The sequence below is a fragment of the Schistocerca piceifrons genome, chromosome 6 (assembly GCF_021461385.2).
Source record: "Schistocerca piceifrons isolate TAMUIC-IGC-003096 chromosome 6, iqSchPice1.1, whole genome shotgun sequence".
Taxonomy (NCBI): Eukaryota; Metazoa; Arthropoda; class Insecta; order Orthoptera; family Acrididae; genus Schistocerca; species Schistocerca piceifrons.
Genome location: NC_060143.1, coordinates 105,528,366 through 105,529,420, shown reverse-complemented (window position 1 = coordinate 105,529,420; position 1,055 = coordinate 105,528,366). Strand labels below are relative to the sequence as shown.

Sequence of the window (1,055 nt, the reverse complement as noted above, 5' to 3'; positions counted from 1 at the left end):
AGATTTATTATCAGTGTCTACCTGCATTCACATCAATTAAAAAGGGACGACTCGTTTCAAAAGTCCGTGAAGGAAGATCCCAAGCAGCAGCCACAGACGGAGGATTTACACTAGTTACCTAGAAATTCAGCTAGTTAATTTGAGTTAATTTGAGTTTCAAAGCCCATTAACACTGTTCCCTTTTCAGATTGGAGAACAACTAAGTTTACAGACTATAAATTGGCTTTTGTATATAGATACTTGTTTGTAATATAAAACGGCTTAAATTTTTTTAGTAAAAAATATACACCACTGATGTACTAGTCATATTTAATAACTATAATGCAATGGTTTTTTATGTGAGGCTAATTGTTTGCAGCATAAAATGGCTTGAATTTTTGTAATAATGAATACACCATACTCATACTACTTGTCAACGGCCTTGCCGCAGTGGATACACCGGTTCCCGTGAGATCACCGCAGTTAAGCGCTGTCGGGCGGGGTCGGCACTTGGATGGGTGACCATCCAGGCCGCCATGCGCTGTTGCCATTTTTCGGGGTGCACTCAGCCTCTTGATGCCGATTGAGGAGCTACTCGACCGAATAGTAGCGGCTTCGGTCAAGAAGACCATCATAACGACCGGGAGAACGGTGTGCTGATCCCACGCCCCTCCTATCCGCATCCTCCATGAGGATGACACGGCGGTCGGATGGTCCCGGTAGGCCACTCGTGGCCTGAAGATGGAGTGCTTATACTACTTGTCATATTTGGACAAAATACAACTGTTTTTTAACGTATGGTTACCTGTTTGCAGATAAAATGGCCTGTATTTTTATACTAACGAATACACACTATTTATACCACTAGTCATATTTTACCATAACGCAAATATCTATATTTGATAACCTACACTACCGTTCTCATTTCTTAATAAAATAGAAACAATCCAGTAGAAACCATCTCACTTTATATTTAAATTTTAAATTTTAGTAAGAATTATATAAAAAATGCTTGCGAATATGAACCAGAAAAAGTACTCCCCTTTATTTCCACATATAAGTAAAGTACGAGTAGC

At 39.4% G+C, this 1,055-nt stretch overlaps 1 pseudogene; it reads left to right on the top strand.

Annotated features, from left to right (window-relative positions):
• The first annotated feature begins 411 nt into the window (after positions 1-411).
• LOC124803650 lies at positions 412-529 on the top strand (annotated as a pseudogene).
• Positions 530-1,055: the final 526 nt, after the last annotated feature.